Below are 14,920 nucleotides of genomic sequence, written 5' to 3'. Positions count from 1 at the left end.
TTACAATATGAAAGTAAATACAGTACAGCTAATTTGAATACATATAAATAGGATAAGGTTGAATTTGCCTTCTTTTCTTATCAGACTTATTATATTTCTTATCAGATTATGCTTCTGTTAAGCATTTTGTTTTTCTTAAAATATATTACAGGCTTAGATGAGGACGTCTTAAAAGGAAGCATATCCCAGTGTAAAGCTTTAGAAAAGAATCACATCATCAAAGAACTTCTGGAACTCTTATGGTCCCATGACAACTCCCCCCACCCCCCACCCCCACCACACGCACATGCTCCAGGCAATGTAATAATAATGATATAATAATAATAATAATCCTTGGTTTGATATACCGCTTTTCACATCTTCTAGACGTCTCAAAGCGCTTCACAGAATAGACTGTAAAGTGAATTGACTGTATATTTGTGAGCGAAATGCGGCATCCAATTGCGCACAGCAGTGTTCCATAAGCAGTTGTGGATTGAAGTGACCAAATTATTATAATTTTTTTTCTTGAGGGATTATTATTAGGCGTGTGGAGTAAGGAAACCTGCCCATGGTTTCGCCCTGCCGGGAATCAAACTCAGGTATCTCATTTGCAATGCAAGTGCTCTAACTACTGAGCTACAGGACTCCACTTTAGACCTAAGTTTAATAAGTAGGATGTATAAGAAGGATCGATTGAAGATCACTCTCACTAAGTACGTAAACAACAAGGGAGAGCATGACAAAAAAGAAAACGAAGAAGTCAGGAAAATAGTCAAAACAAATTAGGAAGGCAAAGAGGAATTATGAAATTAAATTATCAAGGAATATAAAAAGAAATAGTAAAATATTCTACAGACGTATAAATAACAAAAGAAAAATCAAAATAGGAATAGGGCCACTGAGGGATGGACAAAATAAGCTCACAGGCCGCGAGATCAAAATGGTAGAAATATTAAATAATTACTTAGCCTCAGTATTCACCAGGGAGACGGATCAGGTGGACATGACAGTAGAAGAAGAGATCAAAAATAATATAAATACATTTAAGATACAAAGGGGAGATGTAATCGAAATACTAATGAAACTCAGAGAGGATAAAACCCCTGGTCCAGATGGATTGCATCGGTGTATATTAAAAAATCGAGGGAAGAGATAGCAGAGGCACTATTACACATGTATAATAACTCATTAGAAAAGGGAGTAATGCCAGAGGACTGGAGGAGAGCGAATGTTATACCTATATTTAAAAAGGGAGATAGAACAAGCCCAGGGAACTAAAGACCTGTCAGCTTAACATCGGTGGTAGGAAAGATAATGGAATCCTTACTGAAGGAGGTAATAGAAAAATATCTGGAAACGGAAAACATAAAGAATAGTCAGCATGAATTTCAAAAAGGAAGGTCATGCTTGACCAACCTCATTGAATTCTTTGAAGGGTTAACAGAAAGAGGAGACAAGGGTAATGCGGTAGATGTAATATATGTAATATATGTAATATATTTGGATTTCCAAAAGGCGATCGATAAGGCACCACATAATAGACTAATGAATAAGGTCAGAGGATGTGGAGTCAGGGGAAAAATAGCAGAATGGATAGTAAGCTGGCTACAAAACAGAAAACAGAGAGTAGGGGTAAAGGGTAACTACTCAGACTGGCAAGGGGTGTGCAGTGGTATTCTACAAGGATCGGTATTGGGACCACAGTTGTTTACAATATACATTAATGATTTGGATTTGGGAATCAGCAGTACAATTTCAAAATTTGCGGACGACACCAAATTGGGGAGAGTAATTAATACAGAGGAAGACTGCAACAAATTAAAGCAAGACATTAATAAACTTGCTGAGTGAGCATTTAAATGGCAAATACATTTCAATGTAGAAAAGTGTGAGATAGTACATTTTGGTAGAAGGAATAAGGAAGTCACATACATTCTGGAAAATAAAAACCTAAATGGGGTAGAGGAGCAAAGGGATCTAGGGGTACACATCCACAATTCACTGAAAGTAGCAACGCAGGTTAATAAGGCCATAAAAAGAAGCAAACCAGGCAGTGGGGTTCCTTTCTAGAGGGATAAAAATGAAAAGCAGGGAAGTTATGGTAAACTGCTATAGAACCGTGGTTAGACTACACTTAGAATACTGTGTGCAGTTCTGGTCCCCAAATTAAAGAAGGGATGTAAAGGCATTGGAGAGGGTGCAAAGGAGATTCACAAGGATGATCCCAGAACTGAGAAGTTATACGTATGAGGAAAGGCTGAACATGCTCTTTTCTCTTAAAAGTGACCTGATAGAGGTCTTTAAAATGATGAAAGATTTTGATAGGATAGACATAGGGAAGATGTTTTCTTCCCTATGTGGGGGAGACCAAAACCAGGGACATCAATATGTCACAAATAGATCAAATAGGGAAGTTAGAAGAAATTTTTCACACAGAGAGTAGTGGGAATGTAGAACATGCTACACAAGGAGTTGTTGAGGCAAATAGCATAATGTATTTAAGGGGAAGCTAGATAGGTACATGAGGGAGAAAGGAATACAAGGATATGCTTGAAGGCTTAGTGAGGAAGGGCAGGAGGAGGCTCATGTGGAGCATAAACACCGGCATAGACCAGTTGGGTCGAATGGCCTGTTTCTGTGCTGAATATTCTGATGTATTCTAATGTATAAGATCATTCAGCCTAATCCAGACTAATAAAATTATATTAGTCAAAGAAATATTGGTCATAATATTAATTTTTACATAGACTCAATTGCTCGTGCCACACTTATCTTTTTACCCTTCAAAAATCACTTTCATTCTGTGGTTATACTACGGGACCAAAGCTGCTTCATTCTAGCATCACGTAACAATAATCCTTGCATTTGATACAGCACCTTATCATGCTGCCAAGATTTCTCAAAGCAAGGATCTTATGTATTTGTAGACAAATACACATTACAAATAGCAATAAAGTGTCAATTTTAAGATGTACAGTCCTCATTTAAGGCTATAGAATCACACAGCTCAGGTTGTTTAGCTCATCAAGTCTCCATTGAAGTTTTTCTCCACAGCAGTCACATATACTAATCCAACTCTCCACTCTCCATTACATTGAATCTTCTTTGTCAAGCATCATCTTGAAAACAAGGAAGAAATGGCTTCAATATTGTAGCTGGAGAAAATAAACATTTTGAAGTAATAGCATTAAAATAAATTTGCATTTGGGGAGGACAAGTTTGCAGGGCTATGCGAAAAGAATAGGGGAGTGGGATTGATTTGGATAGGTCTTATCAAAAAGCTGGCACAGACACAATGGACCGAATGGCCTCTTTCTGTGCTGTATAATTCCATGATTCTATGATTTATATAGTGTTTCGGACCTCTTAAAACAGTCCATACAAAGATTGGAAAGCGGAAGAGAGAGCAAAACAGTATGATCGACTCTTTGTGTGCTCATACTATACACAAATAAATCCCATAGCTCTGGACCCCAAACTATACATTAAGCCCTAACCAAAGAGTAAATATAGGGAGAAGTAGACCAAATTCAAAAACTGGTAGTTTCAATATGTTTTATATTCTAAATGTAACAGTACTGTATTGTACCAGTGGAATAGCCAGATGCAAAGTGTTATTTTAGAAAGATTTGTAGTTTCAAAAGCATTTGTTGTTTTATCTCTTATTGCTGCATTTATTTATAACCTCCAAATCTGCAGAAAGAAATGCTTTTGAAAGTTCTGTGAAATGTAAATTTAAATTATCTTTCTCTTTCTGTCAAGGTTCCTTGTTCCCATTGCATTCCATAGTATTCCAACAGATTAATCGCCCCGTTCCGGTGGTTTCTTCTCTCAACACAGAGTTTCATCTTTGTAATAACAACAAAGTTTTTATGATGGATCCCTCCGAAACCAAGATATCCTTAGCTTTTTTTAAAAAATTGTTTGAAATGAAAGCAAGCTTCTGAGAAGTAGAATCTATTACAAACTTATTGTAACAAAGTGTTTTTGTGGTCCCATTTATAGCTGTGTAGTCCCACAATTGACTGTCATAATAATAATAATAATAATATTAATAATAATAATAATAATCCTTCATGTGATATTGTGCCTTCTCGTGTGGTCAAAACATCTGAAAGCTCTTCACGTGATTTTACTGTAAAGTTTAATGACTGTGTTTGTAGCCAAACGGGGCAGCCAATTTGAGCACAACAACATTACATCTGTATAATACCTTTCACATCAGGAGGACATTCCAAGGCGCTGGACAGTGAGGGAAATCTCCTGCAAACATCTGTGTATTAAATGATAATAATAATAATAATAATAATTCTTGCATTTGATATAGCGCTTTTCACGTCGGGAGGACGTCCCAAAGCGTTTCACAGAACACACTGTAAAGTGAATTGACTGTATATTTGTGGGCGAACACGGCAGCCAATTGCGCACAGCAGTGTCCCACAAACAGTCGTAGATTGAAAATGACCAATTTATTATTGTTTTTGGTTTTGGAGGGATTATTATTAGGTGTGTGGAGTGAGGAAACTTGCCCAAGGTTTCGCCCTGCCTGGAATTGAACTCAGGTCTCTCGCTTGCAAAGCGAGTGCTCTAGCCACTGAGCTACAGGACTCCACAATGATGAATTTAAATGATGAATTTAACTTGGAGGATAGTTTGCAAATCTCAGTAACATTCAGTGCATACACATATATATATGGGGAAACTGCAACTTTTGATTTACATTATATTTATTTTTGATAAATTGTCATGTAAGCAATTTTATTGGGCTGAACTTCATTCATTTTTGTCATTTGCTTAATCTTGTACTGCTCTGTTATTCACAAGTTATATGTTTAAACAGTAAGTAATAAGTAGTCTACACATAACAGTGCAGATAGGAGTCAAAGTAATTTCCTCTGTTTTCAGAGCAGGAACTAAAATTGTGTTTAAAAGACAAATGTTCAACCGTTAGTTGTATTAATTTCTCATCCAAGTAGTAATTTACACTTCTTAAAAGTAGATGGGTTTCACTTGGTGAATGCTCAATACTGCAAGTGACGATCACACCAAACAAGGCAACAGGTTTTCCAGGAATTCTCTGTTTTGACAAACTCTTAAGTCTAGTATGTATACTTTGATCAAATTACCTAAGTGCAAACATTTGAAACAACCGTGGAATGAAGAGAAGAGTTCCTACAGCCAGCCAGGTGGATATACATCCAATCATTATCCTGAAGTTGAAAAGATTTATAACTCAAAGCATTGTGCAGGATTGTATTGTAAAGTGTGGTGACACTCATTAGCTGTCATGTCACCCACAAAATACACACTTTACAGTGTATCCTGTGAAGCGTCTTGAGATGTCTCTTGGAAATCAAATGCAAGGATTTTTATTTCCTCATTATGTCCCTGAGACATCTCCTGTTTCTGGCATAACGTTTTACCTAGTAGCCCTGTCAAGAGCTGACAGACCTCCCTTCCAACCAACCCCCACTTCACCCCGGCCTCCCAACCTCCCAATTCAAGTGAGTAGGAGGCTGTGTCACTTGGTAGTATGATTTTAGTTATCTGTACTGTCCAGATACCTCCATATTACTCAGGATTCAAAAGAAAAATTACAGCATATTGAAAACATGTTTTACTACTTAGTCCCCATCTCTCCTCCCTCTCTGTCCCTCTCACTCTCTGTCCCCCCTCACTCCCTCTTCCCATCTCTCAATCTCTCTTTCTCTCCCAATCAGCCATGAGGTTCACTAAGAAAGTGGTTGGATAAGGACACACGCTTGTTTTCCTCTCGGCTCCGGTACGCACTGCAGCAACGGCTGGTATTATTGTCACCTCCGTGCTGTGTCTCCCAAACTGCCAGCTCCTGCCACTGCCCTGGTAGGACATTCACCAGGGAGGGAGGGAGAGAGGGAGGGAGGGAATGGAAGTTGGAATGTTGAAAATAATTGGGGGCCAGATAAAATCATCCGCTGGGCCACATGCTGCCCGCGGGCCACCTGTTGGACCACGCTGTTGTATATGAATCAATACACTAACTTTGTCAAAATATTTCCCTTTGTTCTCTATGAATATGACCTTCTTCCAAACCTCTGCACTGTCACTGATACTAATATGCACAGTAATGGTTTGAGGTCCAATGTGCTATGGCTTTTACATTCACTCGAATATTGAAAGTATTTGATGCTAGGTTACTGCAAAGTTAATTAATCTCATTTGGGCCAACAGCAACAGTTGTGCTATAATTGACCTTAATGATCCCATACTAGGGAACCCCCTGAAAATAAAATAACGCTCCTACCCCACCCAGTCTAAAGTAACCTGCTGACACACTAGGATGATAATATACTTGTTAGAAAATGTATGAGGATTTGGTTATTTGTGCTTACAATAGGATTCATGCATAGAATAATGGTCATTATTATTTATTTTCAAAACCAGTAAATGATGTAGTTCTCATCTTCTTGGGTGTATGTAGTGTTACTATTCAATTACACAGATCTCATGACAAACATAAGCCTGTACTAGCTGTGAGGGGAGAAACAGTACATTTGTGCAAAAACAAGAGCATATTTAAACTTCTTAAGTGACAAGGCGCAATAATTATGGAAAATAAAACCTGTTCATGTTGACAGTTTTAAAAAAATTATAAGAGGATTTTGTTTTCTAAAGAGGTCAAATGTAAGGCTCATTGGTTAAGTGATGCATCCGTTAAGTAAAAGTTTTCATGAAGTTAGCCTATTATAATTGAAGATCATGTATTAGCGCTTCAAATCCAAAGCTTCTGTATCATCTAAAGGACAGAACCTCTGCGGCAGACTTACACAATGTCCTGACATGGGGCTTGAAGCACCCTTAAACTACTGAGTGCTGACATCCCCTAGCAAGAATGTCCTGGCCAACAATTCCCCCAAATAAAATTGGTCACTCACTCCACGGCTGTTTGTGGAACATTGCTGTGTGCAATTGCAATTGGCTGCTGCGTTTTGCCTACAAAAATACACAAAAATTGCAGCTGGACTAGGAGCAATGCTTAGTGTAACCAGCATCAAAATAGATAATAATAATAATGCTTGTATTTGATATAACGCCTTATCATGTTGTCGAGACATTTCAAAGCGCTTCACAGGATATACTGGTTACACTAAGCATTGCTCATAGTCCAGCTGTAATTTTTATATTCAAAACCCCTGGGATATCCAGGGGTTGTTTCATACATGTATAGGTGAAATCTTATGAAAAAATTCTGATCACCCATTATCTTATTCTATAATGGTGCTAGAGAAAGCTGAGGGCTGCATCTGAATTCAGCTAACTTTGCTTGCATTCTTTTCCTTTTCAGAAAAACTTAATCCCAGGGGTTTTATGAATGTATGTAATTATGCTTGCATCACCTGAGAATGGCAACAGCGACTACCAGTGGCCAATGAAGTATCCAGTGGCTGAAGAGGTTCAATTGCAGGCACCTCAAGGTAGATTAGTATTTTTTTAATGGTTAGTTACTGAAAACAGGAGTGAATTTGCTTTGAGGCCTGTAATATAAAAAGTTTTTTTTGTTTTTTTTCCTTCTCTCCCCTTCTCCAGGGCTAGAGTTCAATAGGCACAGGTTACGTGCTATACATTTGATTATACTGCCAATGACTACTATTCATATTTGAACTTTGACAGATAATGTTGGAAGTTGTGCCGCTTTGGGGGATAGTATCCATCCCAGCCTTTTCTCTCCTCCTCTGCCTGCTCCAGGATGCTGAAACTAAACTTTACTTCTGGTAAAGATTTCAATGATAAAATAATCCAAAGCGATTTTTTTCTTCTTCTTATGGACCTGGTACAGTTGAAGATATGCTGACTGGAATTCTTGTTTCAAGAAACAACCAACAAATAAGAGAAATAAAGGAAGCTTACCAAGCAGGTACTGTGCATTGTTCTACAGAGGGTCATACTCCAGATATAATGTTCGAGTCCGTTCTACTTTTCTACAGCTATATAAGACATTCGGACTTGAAAATTCATTTAGAACTTCTATTTGTGTTCAAAATGCTTTGTTTCTTCAGATGGGTTTATTCACTTGTTGGGTAAATTAGACCAAGCAATACCTCTTGAATATTTACCTTTTTATATTGCTTTCAATGCTCTTTCAGACCTCACCCAAAACAAGTTCCATTTGTTTTGAAACTCAACTGTGATAAACTGCAACACATTTGATAAGTTGAGGGCCCAAGTTTGTGAAATGCAATTTCAGAATGGATTCAAGCAAGTATTTATTTATATAGAGGCTACCTAATGACTGGAATTGGTTACCAGGAAGAGTGATTGAGGCCAGAATCCTGTCACTGATTTGAGAAATTGCTTGATGTTACTATGGGTAGGTAGTAGGATTAGAATAGTCTATTTCTGTACTGTCAAAAACATTTTCAATCTCACATAGATCCAAATGAATTTCAGCACTGAAGGAGGAAATATTCCAAGCCCTCTTTCCCTTTTCCCGCCTCTTCCAATACTTCAGTGTTTCCTTTGAAGATCTCTTCTCTTTTAGCTTTAATTCCTATTTTTAACAATTTCAAAGTGATTTTTTTGAAAAAATCCTGTTAACTGGGAGTAATAGTCACATTTTCTTTGTAAATATTTTCTATATAGTATAAAGATGACTTGGTAAAGGATATTGCTTTAGGGGATTTTAAAAGAGTCATTATCACCTTGTTAGAGGTATGAGTTTAATTCAACAAATGGTACTTTACTATTATGCAGTTTTAAAATAAGTGTTCCAATGCAATTTCATACATTTAATGGACATAACGTCTATGCTATTTGCCTCAACAACTCCTTGCGGTAGCATGCTCCACATTCCCACTACTCTGTGTGAAGAAATTTCTTCTAACTTCCCTATTTAATCTAAGNTTTTTTTTAGTGCTTGTTTCAGTGAAAATGAATTCTGCATGATTACAAAACTTAGCTTGAACCAGAAAACGTTAGTGAAGTCTGGGAAAGGGAACTAAGGGTTCACAAATTTTTTAATGATTTTTTGTTTCAGACAACAATTCACATTTATGTAACACCTCACATGTCTTCTTTTGTTGCTTAAATGGTAGCCAAGTTTGAAGGAGAAGGGGGGAACTGGAGGGCAAGGAAGGTGACTGAAAACATGATGGAAAAGATTGATCTTAAGGTGAGCTTTGAAGACAAGTAATTAACTCATCATATATATTCTCATTTGCATTGGGATAAAAATAGTTTTAACAGTTTTAAATAGCATTCTCAAATCATCTGTTTAAAATCAGCAATTTCCAGCTCAATGTTAGACTGGCTGAATCATCCAGCCCCATCTGACTTGAATTGTATGGCAGTGTGTGAAGGCAGTCTGGCAATGTTATTGCCACAACTGCTACCATTAATTCTATGATGTAGAGTAAGTTTCATTGTAGTTTCTCAGAACACTGACTTCACTCAACACAACTTAAATCAGCAACTTGTGAAACACTACAGGCTGCAATGATAATGCTAAAATCTTCAGATCAAACTACTATATCAAAATTGGGAGGGGAGTGGTGGGTTGTCTTCAGTATTTTAGCAGATTTGATAATGAATTGCAAGTATCATCCCAATATTTCTCAACAGATTTCTTAATGATTAAATCATCACATTTCTGCAAACACTTAGTTCATAATCGTAATTAGCCTTGCATTTGATATAGTGCCTTATCACTTTGTTGAGATGTCTTAGAGTGCTTCATGCAAATACTGTAAAGCAGTAGACTGTTTGTATTTTGACAGTGAATGTGGCAGCCAATTTGCAGATGGTAATATTCCTCAAACAGCCAAGCTAATGAACAATTTCATTTAGGGATATTTGGAAAATTCACCAGGAGAATCTCTCTTCTCTTTTTGAATAGTGCTATGGGATCTTTAACATTTACCTAAACAGGCAGACAGAACCTACATTTACCATCCCATTTGAATGAATGTAGCACACCCCCTGTACTGCATTGGAGTGTCAGCCTAGACATCTGTGTTCAAAGTCCAAACAGTGGACTTGAATCCTCAACCTTCTGACTCAAAGGTGACTTGTTCATTGAATAGTTTATCCATATACTTAGGAACATTCATTGTTTGATGCCTAGTTTGTTCTGAGTTAGCTGAGGCACTGCTATGATTAACTGGCATTTCCATTGTGCTGTCCTTCGTATAATAATAATAATGATTGCATTTGATATAGCGCCTCATCACATCTTCGAGATATCTCAAAGCGCTTCACAGAATATACTGTAAAGTGAATTAACTGAATATTTTGTAGGCAAAATGCAGTCAATTGCACACAGCAGTGTCCCACAAACAGTGGTGGATTGAGTGACCAAATTATTATTATTATGTGAGATGTTAAAACAAAATCCTGTTTGTCGGTACCCAGGTGGAACACACTATATAATAATAATAATAATAATAATCCTTGCATTTGATATAGCACTTTTCACGTCGGGAGAACGTCCCAAAGTGCTTCACAGAACACACTGTAAAGTGAATTGACTATATTTGTGGGCGAACTCGGCAGCCAATTGCGCACAGCAGTGTCCCACAAACAGTCGTAAATTGAAAATGACCAATTTATTATTGTTTTGTTTTTTGGAGGGATTATTATTAGGCGTGTGGAGTAAGGAAACTTGCCCAAGGTTTCGCCCTGCCTGGAATTGAACTCAGGTCTCTCACTTGCAAAGCGAGTGCTCTAACCACTGAGCTACAGGACTCCATATAGGACACACTATGGCCACAGTGTATAGTACACACTGGCCATATTTTATAAATAAATGTAAATGTAACCTGTTACCGTTGTTGAATTAGAAATTTGCATTGTCTTTATTTTTATTTTTTATTCTCTCTTCCAGTGCATGGTCACCCTGTGCTGAAGGAAACAAATATCTGTGCTGTAGCTCAGTTGGTAACCAGAGCAATGAGGGAAAGAGAAGAGAAACTGGTGGTAACCCAGGTAACTTCTCATATTGGACGCCAAGAGGCTGATTTATCTTTGGATAATTAACCAGAAATTGGGAGACTGATGGTCCATAAGAATGTCCTGCGGCTAATAATATGCCTCATATTGATTCCTGACTTGCCAGATGAAAGTACTAATGAGGAATAAATAAGTTATTTACTGTTCAGCTTGCACTGAGGAACATTTATGTGCAAGTAACAGTGAAGGAGAATAATGGGGAATACAATGTATTGGAATCTGTCTGTCAATGATTGGAATCATAAAGCTCAATATCTCTTTCGTTTTAGTCTTTTACTTTTTCAATCACTCTCTCATTGTTTCATTTTTTCCTACTCTTGCTCCTTTGCTCTCTTTCTGTATGTCTCATTCTCTTATTGTTGTTCTCACTCTCTCTCTTAGTCCCTCATTCTTTTCCCTCTCTCTTTCTCTCTCTCCCTTCATTTGAATGTTGAACCCCATTAAATCTCTCCCCACTCAATCAGTGATGGCTCCCACTAATTTCTTCATATCCTCTCCTCTTCCCCCATCCAGTTCCTTTCCCACTCCATTCTCCATCCCTGTCTAGGTTCCCTTGAGTTCAAGCGCACTGTAGATGAAGCTTTCTTCCTGTGTGCCCCTGGCCTGACCCTGAGGTAACCCTACAGTAGATTATTAACCATCCATCACCAATTGCATGTGCAGGAAGAAAGTTTCTGCTAGGAAAATTAGAAGTTTCCACATTAGCTCACAATTTTCAGTTGTCAGTACAGCCATTCACACTGAGAATTTGGCTTCGTCTTTCGGATGTTTTATTTATTGCCTTCAGAGATACCCATAGTTTGAATGTTTTATGGTGTGTTTATAGTTTCACGATGAATCAGCATGAATTCACAAAACATGCAGTATAAAGTAGGGTTGGGCAGCACTGTTCACAAGTGAATCATCCCGATCCCTGAGCCAAGTCCATCCAGAGGAGGCGGTTTTAGTAGCACTTTGATTGGCACACGAGCACTGTAAACACAAGGCTGTGAATCTGGCTCTGCTTCCAAATAGTCCCTTAAAAGTTTTTGTGTGGTCTGCTTTCAAGTGACCATTTTTTAATGTTATTAAACTTGTGCGTACGCAGAACTCTGCGATCGGGTGCTATTCTTTTATTGATTGTCTCGTCAGCCCCGGGCTGACTTTATGAGAGGCAGAGTGCATAAATCAGGCCTCACCTTTCCACAGTGCTCTGTCTCTGGAAGCAATAGCACTTTGCTTGCAGCATTATAAAGAGGCCATTAATCCCAAGGGATGATGTGGGCCTCCCCCATATATATGGCAAGATGGTTTAAGGTTCATTGCGCCAATCGCTTTTACAAGAGATGTTCAATGTGAAATGTGTCGAATCTGAAGGCCTGAAATTCCACTTATTCTTAGCGTATAATAACAAGGATGCACACTCCACCTCACTGACCCAGTCTGGTACCAGTTCAATTGTAGACAGCAAGACCAAGTGCGGAGCTGCAGGCAGTCGGTCGCGGCACCCGGCGAGTGTTGCTGTGTAATGCTATCAAGCTATGTAATGTAATAAAAACTTTTGCCTGCTGTTAAAGCATCTTCCCATTCAAGTCCTCAACAGAGGGCAGTGTTGCTCTACAAATCAGCAGATCTCAGAGCCTTGGGAACTTAATGTGTTGATTTTGTGTTAAACTCTATCCCTGTCATTGGGAAGTGCCTGTGAATGTATTTGTTACCATTATAGTCTTAAACAGATCTTTGGCTCGGTCTATGAGGGTTGGAGTGCTTTTTGGATTGTGGCTCTGTACAGAGAGTGGGTTTAGACTATGGTACAAGTATGTACGACTCACATACAGTATTTGTGTAGTACCATGTACAACAAGAAGAAAGAATGATTTGAGATCCTTGATTATATTCAAGGATGATATGGCTGATTCTTAAATATGTTACAAGTTGTCACAGCAATCAGATATCAGTTGTATGAGACATTAAACTGAGGTCCCATCTCCCTATTCAGGTGATTGTTAAAGATCCCATTGCACTATTCGACAAGAGACGGACGTTTCTCTTAGTATTCTTGCCAACATTCCCCCAAATAAAATTGGACACTCACTCCATGGCTGTTTGTGGGACATTGCTGTGCACAGCTTTCTGTGTTTGTGTACAAAATACACACAATCCTATAACTTTACTGTGAAGCACTTTTAGACTTCTTGACAATGTGATCAGGCGCCATATCAAATGCAAGGATTATTGTTATCTATTATTATTAATCCCAATGCATACACACGTAAATAAGATTGGATCCAATGTAGCATCAAATTAGAAAGCTGCCATCATGTACTATTGGAGTGCGACAAGTGAACAGGGCCTTTTCTAAATCTTCTTAACTACAACCAATTCAACCTATAACATTGAAGACCTAGAAAATCCCTTTTAATGAATAACACCAACAATTTCCATTTCTTTGGGCCCTTCATATAGGGTAAAGTTTCAGACTACTATCGAAGGACGGGGGAGGGAGGGGAGAGGTGGCCACAAGCATGTCCAAAAATACATTAGAATACATTACATTAGAATATACAGCACAGAAACAGGCCATTCGGCCCAACTGGTCTATGCCGGTGTTTATGCTCCACATGAGCCTCCTCCTGCTCTTCCTCAATTAAGTCTTCAAGCATAACCTTCTATTCCTTTCTCCTTCATGTACCTATCTAGCTTTTCCTTAAATACATCTATGCTATTTGCCTCAACAACTCCTTGTGGTAGCAAATTCCACATTCCCGCTACACCTTGAAGGCTCGGAGAGAAGAGCTAAGAAGGCTGACAAGCAGGGAGTTGGCATAGTCGAGCCTAGATGTAATGAAGGCATGTATGAATGTTTCAGCGGCCTGAGGTGTGAGGCAGTGGCGGAGTCGGGCAATGTTGTGGAGGTGGGGGAAGGCAGAGCGGGTCATGACACGGATGTGTTGGAGAAAAGACAGGTGAGGGTCAGACAAGATGCCTAGGCTCCTGACTGGCTTGGTGGGGTAGAATGTGCCTGTGTAGATGCTGATGCTGCCAGTGCCTGAGGTGCGGAGGCGCTGGTGTGAGGCAATCAGGAGATCCTTGCTCTTGCTGACGTTCAATTGTAGACAGCAAGACTGAGTGCGGAGCAGCGGGCAGTCGGTCACGACACCCGTCGAGTGTTGCTGTGTAATGCTATCAAGCTATGTAATGTAATAAAAACTTTTGCTTGCTGCAAAAGAATCGTCCCATTCCAGTCCTCAACAGGGGGCAGTGTTGCTCTACAAATCAGCAGATCTCAGAGCCTTGGGAATTTAATGTGTTGATTTTGTGTTAAACTCTATCCCTGTCATTGGGAAGTGCCTGTGAATGTATTTGTTACCATTATCGTCTTAAACAGATCTTTGGCTCAGTCTATGGTACGAGAGAGTTGGAATGCTTTTTGGATTGTGGCTCTGTACAGAGAGTGGGTTTAGACTATGGTACAAGTTTGTACGACTCACATACAGTATTTGTGTAGTACCATGTACAAGAAGAAGAAAGAGTAATTTGAGATCCTTGATTATATTCAAGGATAATATGACTGATTCTTAAATATGTTACAAGTTGTCACAGCAATCAGATATCAGTTGTATGAGACATTAAGCTGAGGTCCCATCTCCCTATTCAGGTGGATGTTAAAGATCCCATGGCACTATTTGATAAGAGATGGAGGTTTCTCTTGGTGTTCTTGCCAACATTCCCCCAAATAAAATTGGACACTCACTCCATGGCTGTTTGTGGGACATTGCTGTGCACAGCTTCCTGTGTTTGTGTACAAAATACACACAATCCTATAACTTTACTGTGAAGCTCTTTTAGACTTCTTGACAATGTGATCAGGCGCTATATCAAATGAAAGGATTAGTGTTATCTATTATTATTAATCCCAATGCATACATACGTAAATAAGATTGGATCCAATGTAATATCAAATTAGAAAGCTGCC

At 38.7% G+C, this 14,920-nt stretch overlaps 1 long non-coding RNA gene across 1 annotated transcript in view; it reads left to right on the top strand.

Annotated features, from left to right (window-relative positions):
• LOC103182629 overlaps positions 1 to 12,516 on the top strand; it is a 92,419-nt gene extending 79,903 nt beyond the window's left edge. The window contains exons 3-6 of the long non-coding RNA XR_488336.2: positions 7,307 to 7,436; positions 7,799 to 7,876; positions 9,054 to 9,130; positions 10,841 to 12,516. This is a non-coding gene — a long non-coding RNA (uncharacterized LOC103182629). The remainder of the gene's footprint in view (positions 1 to 7,306; positions 7,437 to 7,798; positions 7,877 to 9,053; positions 9,131 to 10,840) is intronic.
• The last annotated feature ends 2,404 nt before the right edge of the window (positions 12,517 to 14,920 follow it).

This window comes from Callorhinchus milii, unplaced genomic scaffold (genome assembly GCF_018977255.1).
Source record: "Callorhinchus milii isolate IMCB2004 unplaced genomic scaffold, IMCB_Cmil_1.0 Scaffold2, whole genome shotgun sequence".
NCBI lineage: Eukaryota > Metazoa > Chordata > Chondrichthyes > Chimaeriformes > Callorhinchidae > Callorhinchus > Callorhinchus milii.
This window is presented reverse-complemented; position numbering and strand designations above follow the sequence as displayed.